The sequence below is a fragment of the Beta vulgaris genome, chromosome 8 (assembly GCF_026745355.1).
Source record: "Beta vulgaris subsp. vulgaris cultivar EL10 chromosome 8, EL10.2, whole genome shotgun sequence".
In the NCBI taxonomy this organism is placed as follows: Eukaryota; Viridiplantae; Streptophyta; class Magnoliopsida; order Caryophyllales; family Amaranthaceae; genus Beta; species Beta vulgaris.
The window spans coordinates 5,009,309-5,016,650 of NC_079209.1; the positions used below are offsets into that span (position 1 = coordinate 5,009,309).

The 7,342-nt window shown below is 40.9% G+C and overlaps 1 long non-coding RNA gene across 1 annotated transcript; it reads left to right on the forward strand.

Moving 5' to 3' along the window:
• Positions 1-5,341: 5,341 nt before the first annotated feature.
• Positions 5,342-7,082, forward strand: LOC125492431 (uncharacterized). Its single transcript, XR_007269035.1, has 2 exons — positions 5,342-6,146; positions 6,437-7,082. It is a non-coding gene; the product is annotated as an uncharacterized LOC125492431 (long non-coding RNA).
• The last annotated feature ends 260 nt before the right edge of the window (positions 7,083-7,342 follow it).

Sequence of the window (7,342 nt, forward strand, 5' to 3'; positions counted from 1 at the left end):
AAAAGCACTCAAGAGCTCTCTCTAAAGCTTTCTCTCTCTCAAACTATGTGTTTAAAGATGATGAATAATGATAACTAGGGTTTATATTTATACCCACATTATTATTAATAAAAAAACGAGTAAAACCGAGTAGATAAACCACACGGCTTTGACTCCCGAAATCCCGCGGCCGCGCTCGAAATCCCGCGGGCTGGCAGGACGCTTCAACTATTCAGCAGCTCTCGTCGCTGCGGGCGCGGGCTTCGATCCTGCGGGCAACCAGTAGGACAGCAGCCTAGCTGCGTCACTCTCTCGCCAACCTGCGGTCGCAGGCCTCCAAGTGCGGGCACCTCGCCCATCCTCGAGCATCTCTCGAGCATCTCTCGAGCCACTCCGAGCCACTTCGAGCCACCACATTCCACGCAACCTTTCTCCACTATATACCCAACAATCTCCCACTTGGAGATAGGTGTAAGTGGAAAAAAAAAACTCCATACCTTCATCATCTACTCATTCATCTCAACTCCTAGTTCGCCATCTTCGTCAACAATCAACGAAGACCAACTAAGGTCCTGCACAACCTTAGCTTGTCACAACTCACACTCTTAGTGAGCATATCTGCTGGATTCTTAGCACCCAACACTTTCTCCAGACTCAACTCATTCTCCTCCACTAAACTCCTGATATAGTGAAAACGCCTTCGAATGTGTTTAGTCCTACAATGATACATGGGATTCTTAGCCAAATGCACTGCACTTTGACTATCACTATAAAGTATCACCTTATCCTGTTTAATGCCCATCTCCTCAAGAAAACCAATCAACCATACCATCTCCTTACCTGCCTCCGACATAGCCACTACTCAGACTCTGTAGTAGACAAAGAGATACACTTCTGTAACTTAGACATCCAACTCACTGCAGTACCTCCTACAGTAGAGACATATCCTGAAGTGCTTTTGCTTGTATCGATATCTCCACTGAGATCAGCATCAACATAACCCTCTAGCTTTACTCCCTTCTGCCAGAAACAAAGCCCCATACTTGAAGTACCCTTCAAATACCTTAGTAACCACTTTACAGCCTCCCAATGTTTCTCACCTGGATTTGAAACAAACCTACTAACAACTCCCACTGCAAAAGCAATGTCAGGTCGTGTGCACACCATGGCATACATCAAGCTTCCAACAGCTGAAGCATAGGGAACAGTGGCCATCCGCTCCTTTTCCGCTTCTGTAGTTGGTGAATGCTCCCTTGTCAATTTGAGATCACTTGGAAGTGGTGAATTTCTTGGTTTAGCATCACCTACATTAAACCTCTTCAGCACCTTAAGAATATAATCCTCCTGAGACAACTTCAACATGCCAGTAGACTTGTCCCTGAAAATCTTCATGCCTAAGATTTGTGTAGATTCACCTAAGTCCTTCATCTCAAATACTTGTGACAGTTTTCCTTTCACTCCATTTATCACATCCATACTAGTACCAGCAATCAGCATATCATCAACATACAGAAGTAAATAAACATAGTCATTTTCATACCTCTGAAAGTAACAACAATGATCACTATCAGCTCTCTTGAACCCACTGCTACACATGAATGTGTCAAACTTTATGTACCACTGCCTAGGAGCCTGCTTCAGTCCATATAAGCTCCTCTTGAGCTTGCACACCAAGTTCTCCTTCCCTTGAACTTGAAAACCATCTGGTTGCTTCATGTAAATCTCCTCCTCTAGATCACCATGTAGAAACGCAGTCTTTACATCCATCTGTTCTAAGAACAAATTTTCAGCAGCAACAATAGCCAACAAGATACGAATAGTGGTTAACTTCACAACAGGAGCAAATATTTCATTATAATCTATACCCTCCTTTTGTAGGAACCCCTTTACTACTAGTCTCGCCTTATACCTGACACTTCCATCAGGCTCTTTCTTCAGTCTGAAGATCCACTTGTTGCTAAGTGCTCTCATACCTTTAGGTAATGCAGACAACTCCCATGTCTGATTCTTTTCCAGGGATTTCATCTCATCTTTCATGGCTAACTCCCACTTAGATGAATCTGTCGAATTTGTTGCTTCCTTGTATGATTCTGGTTCATCTGCATCAGTTAGTAACAAATAATACATAGAAGGTGAATATCGAACAGGTGTTTTGGACACCCTTGCGGATTTTCTCAAGTCAACTTGAGAGACAATTCTTCCTGTACTAGAACTGGAGCCTCTTGGTTGTATGACAATTGTATCCTCTGTACTACCAGGCTGTGAGATATCTGACTCCTCAGAATTAGACCCTGCAGGAGTGTGAACTTCATCTCTATGTTGCTCACCCAATTCTGGAACAATGACATCCCTAACATCAACGTCACCTATCTCCACAATCTCCTTCTCCTGAACTCCCACTACTTCAGTAATTTCAGATTTGTCACCAAATACATCCTTGTACAACTTAGTCTCATCAAATGTAACATCACAGTGTCTCAAAATCTTCCTTCCTTTTGGTTCCCAACATCGATATCCATACTTCTCAGAACCATACCCAATAAAATAACATTTAACGGCTTTTGGGTCTAACTTGTCACGTTTCTCAGATTGAACATATGCAACACAACCAAATAGTTTTAGAAAAGTAAGTTTTACCTCCTTTCCGCTCCAAACCTCCTCTGGCAATTTGAACTCCAAAGGAACGGATGGTCCTCTGTTGATCAAATAAGCTGCTGTGCTAACTGAATCTGCCCAGAAAGTCTTAGGTAGCCCTGCATGCAACCTCATACATCTAGCCCTCTCAGTCAGTGTCCTGTTCATTCTCTCTGCAACTCCATTCTGTCGAGGTTTCCCTGGAACTGTCCTCTTCAGAATTATACCGTTCTCCTCACAGAGTTTTGTGTACTCTGTCAACTCATACTCACCTCCATTATCAGACTTAATGCACTTAATCTTCCTACCAGTCTGATTTTCGACCTCAGCTTTCCACTTCTTGAAAGTTTCATGAAGTTCAGATTTCTTCTTCATGAAGTAGACCCACACTTTCCTGCTGTAGTCATCAATGAAAGTAACAAAATACCGTGAGCCTCCAAGGGATCTGACTGGTGAGGGACCCCACAAGTCAGTGTGCACCAATTCTAGCTTCTCAGTTTTCAACTCCTTCTTGGCTTTTGTGAAAGTCACCTTTTTCTGCTTGCCATAGACACAGCTCTCACAAAATTCCATGTCAACTGATTTCAACCCTGACAACTTGCCACTCGAAGCTAAAATCTTCATCCCCTTCTCACCCATGTGACCAAGTCTAGTATGCCATAACTTAGTCTCATCTACCGTAGCCGCACCAATCATGTCTGTACACCCTGCAATAGTGTATAAGGTTCCCATCTTAGTACCTCTAGCCAAAATCATGGAACCTTTGGAAATCTTCCACTTTCCCTCACAGAACACGTTTTGTAGCCACATGAGTCCAGTTGACTCACAGAAATCAGATTCTTTGCTAGGCCTGGAATGTACCTAACATCATGCAGTTTTAAAGTTCCTCCATTCGTAGTCCTGACAACCACATCTCCCTTCCCCATTATATCCAAGGTCTTATCATCAGCAAGATGGACCTTTCCTAACTTCTTTGCCTTGAAGTCCTTAAACAGCTCCCTCATGGGTGAAGAATGAAATGATGCCCCCGAATCTAGGATCCACGACTCTATAGAACTATCAACACTCAAAACCAGAGCATCCTCAATCTCATTCGATGCAGAAAATATCGATGAGTTATCACTATCCTCCTGTCTCTCATTATGATCAGATTTTCCACCCTTCTTCTTGGGATGTGGACAATCCCTCTTTGGATGACCCTTCTCACCACAATTCCAACAGGTAAAATTTGTTCTGCCCTTAGACTTACTTCGCCCCCTTGATTTTGATCTCCCTTGTGAACTCTTCCCTTTTCCCTTTTGTTTTCCCCTCCCTCTACCCTCTGCACTGTATGCTCCAGATGATTCTCCACTCTCTTTCCTTCGAATGCTCTCACTCAAAATAAGATCACGGACAACATCATACACCAATTTCTCTTTACCAGAGGAATTACTCACAGCAGTAACAACAGTTTCCCAAGCAGTAGGTAAAGAGGACAACAAAATTAAAGTTTTCACTTCATCCTCAAAAGCAATATTAACAGACGATAACTGACTTATTATAGAATTAAATTCATTAATATGTTCAGCAGCAGAACTACCATTATTCATCTCTAAATCAAATAAACGGCGCATCAGATATACCTTATTCATAGCCGAGGGCTTCTCATACATATCTGAAAGCTTTGATCAATTCAGCCGTTGTTTTGATGTCCTTGACATTGAACGCCACAGTCCGAGCCAATGTCAATCTCACCACCGCTAGTGCCTGCCTATCCAGTACCTTCCATTTAGCCTCTTCCATGTCAGCAGGCTTATCAGTCAAAGGTTGATACAGATTTTTCTGATATAAGATGTCTTCTATCTGCATCTTCCAATATCCAAAATATGTCCCATCAAACTTCTCAATTCTAATCTTTGAATCCTCCATTGTTAATTATTCTAGATCTAGACAATAATCAAACCTAGCTCTTGATACCACTTGTAAGTCCTATTGACTATCAATCTAGAAATAATAGCAAACAAATATAGAATATCAAATAAGAAAGCAAGGAAAGAACACCAGAAACTTTTTACGTGGAAACCCAAGAACTGGGAGAAAAACCACGAATCTGCACTAGGAATCGATGAATGTTTGATGGAGATTACAAAAGCACTCAAGAGCTCTCTCTAAAGCTTTCTCTCTCTCAAACTATGTGTTTAAAGATGATGAATAATGATAACTAGGGTTTATATTTATACCCACATTAATTATTAATAAAAAAACGAGTAAAACCGAGTAGATAAACCACACGGCTTTGACTCCCGAAATCCCGCGGCCGCGCTCGAAATCCCGCGGGCTGGCAGGACGCTTCAACTATTCAGCAGCTCTCGTCGCTGCGGGCGCGGGCTTCGATCCTGCGGGCAACCAGTAGGACAGCAGCCTAGCTGCGTCACTCTCTCGCCAACCTGCGGTCGCAGGCCTCCAAGTGCGGGCACCTCGCCCATCCCTCGAGCATCTCTCGAGCATCTCTCGAGCCACTCCGAGCCACTTCGAGCCACCGACTTCCACGCAACCTTTCTCCACTATATACCCAACACGATCTTCACTCGTTTTGAACCAACACTTTGTCTTTGATGATTCAGATCTTTTTTATTTCGGTAAGTAAGTCAGAATATTAATCACCAAAACCAACGCATACATTGTAGATAAACCAAAAGCTTATAACAACTTAGGAAAAGAAATAAGTAAGCCAAGGCTTACTCTTACAGATTTTTTATCCATATTCTATCTACTGCACTACATTTTTGAGGTAGGCAATACAAAACTCTATGTCTCACTATGTGCTGAATACTATTCATAGTATAGTGTATGCTAGTTACTTGTTGCTGCCAACTAGCTGTATTTCTCACCATCCAGACATGGTAACTGGTAAGCAAGGCATGTACAGAGGCAATCAAAACTTCTTTTCTTGTCTTCAAACCCTTGTAAGACCTTGTTATCCACATAAGCCATTGAGGAACTGTTCTCTTTCAATAATTGACTCCTATCCAATTCAGAATTTGTGTCATGACTTGCTTGCTACAGACACATTCAAAGAAAAGATGCGAGTGTGTTTCATCAGCAAATCCACAAATGCAACATGTGCTATTCTGGCTAACCCCACTTCTAAATAATCCCTCTTTTGTCTGCAGTCTGCCTTGAACACCTAGCCAAGATATGACTATGTGTTTAGGTACAACCATTCTATGCCAAACTCCATGCACTCATTTCACTTCATCTACCTAATTAATGAGAATCTGATAGACAACATTTATCGAGTACTTTGTATCCTTTTACCATGTCCGCACATTAATCACCCCCAAAGCATTCTTCACTTTACAAATTTGCTTCACAATCCAGCTAGCATTGGATGGGGCACTGAAACTTCAAATTGTTTTGCTGCAGCCCGAAATAACCATTGAAAGAAAATGGCAGAGATTCTTCTACGCAGATCTTCTTCGCTTTCTAGGGTTCTATGACGGAGATTTGTCGAATGCAGTGCGTAGCCCCGAGATTGGAGAGCAGAAAAAACGGTGAAAGGCTCTTATATGCATAACTTGGCTTCTTTAATTTCTTTTTTTTCTTTTTTTATCTTATATGCATCGCAATATAACCAACTTATAGTTAGTTGTTTCAGTTCCAAGTTAATTGATGTCATTAGGCTAAAATGGACATGAACAACAAACATGATACACGGCCAAATTCGACAAACAATTTTAGTTATTTTTATGTTTAGTTCGTGTGGGCCTTTGGAATTGTTCTAGATGTCTGTTACTACCATTTTTACATCATACTTAGCATTTACTATGATTCATTGAATCAGGTCCCAAAGGGTGTAATGATCATGTAAAATGAAGTCCCAGTTATGTCAAAAAGTTCGCAATAAATAGTCAACAAAAGTCAACAGATAAATGATTCAGGAAAGAGAAGCCCAACTGCTAACACTGATCAAGAGATAATTGATGAAAGTCAAGCGATGCTAAAAATGAAGAAGTGGATGGAAGTTAATCTGACTACAAAGGCATGCAAGAACGTGGGTAATGGGACGTGACTATCATGGTGCTAGAAAATGGCAGTTATGATTTGAATCATAAATGATTCAAATCACTTCCCTCCAAGGAGCAAGGAATTTATACATGCATCCGTAGTATAAATACAAGAAGGAACATCAGAAAAGAACAACAAACGTGCAATTTACTTTCTACTACCGTAGCTTTACATAGATTAGTCAACCCCCTTCCAGGGTTATAGCTAGCCTCTAGTTTAGAATTAGGGCATGTACTGAGTTACCAAGTTTGTTCAATCTCCAATTTAAGTCGAAATCTATGGAGGTATTCATCTTCATGTTTGTCCTTTAATTGTCCAGTCTGGTTTATCCCTATGTGTGTTATAGAATCCTTTTAGAAGTTTGTGATGTAAGTGGGAATATTCAGCTTTAATTAATAGATTAATTATTGCATTTATTATCTTATTTAATACTCGCGGCCCGAATTTATTAGGCGTTATAGTTTAATTATATTAAGATATAACAAAGTACGTTAGCAAGGTTTTATCAAATTAAAACCGGTAACCCTCAAGGACTAAGACTCCCATGAAATTCAGTATCTAATTGAGTGTGCATTGACTTGTTTGTAAAGTCATCCAACTGAATTTGCACCAACAATGTCTTAGATTTCTGTTCGTCGCAGGCACGTCCAATATATAATAATGTTCAATAATAAATTATGAA